This window comes from Penaeus monodon, chromosome 28 (assembly GCF_015228065.2).
Source record: "Penaeus monodon isolate SGIC_2016 chromosome 28, NSTDA_Pmon_1, whole genome shotgun sequence".
Classification (NCBI taxonomy): domain Eukaryota; kingdom Metazoa; phylum Arthropoda; class Malacostraca; order Decapoda; family Penaeidae; genus Penaeus; species Penaeus monodon.
Genome location: NC_051413.1, coordinates 24,801,542 through 24,801,949, shown reverse-complemented (window position 1 = coordinate 24,801,949; position 408 = coordinate 24,801,542). Strand labels below are relative to the sequence as shown.

Here is a 408-nt window from a genome sequence, read left to right as displayed (position 1 = left end):
ATTAAGGTAATGATATTAAAGCAGAAGACAACGAAGATAAGAAAGTAAAAGAGAGTAAAAAAGAATGAAGATGAAGGAAACCCGAGGAATATCAACCCCACGACAGCCAGAAATGCAGTGCCGCCATCGCCCCCGCCGCTGTGCAAGGCCCCCTTTCCCCCCATTCCACTGAAGGGAAGAAAGAAAAGTGAATTAATAAATAGCAATAACAATAAACCTTCAAAAAAGGAAAGAAAAAAACTTGTAAAGGCCATGGGCGCAGCAAGGGCGATGTCGTATCTAATTCAATTTCTGTAGATGCAAAAATGGTAACGCTACTCGAGTTGAACGCAATTTCACCCTTAAAAAAAAAAAAAAGTTTGCACTGGTCGAAATAATGTTTCGGAATTTAATTTCCAACAACTACGA

The 408-nt window shown here is 39.5% G+C and overlaps 1 protein-coding gene across 1 annotated transcript in view; it reads right to left on the bottom strand.

Annotated features, from left to right (window-relative positions):
- LOC119591112 overlaps positions 1-408 on the bottom strand; it is a gene marked incomplete in the record, with an annotated part of 91,529 nt that overhangs the window by 85,899 nt on the left and 5,222 nt on the right.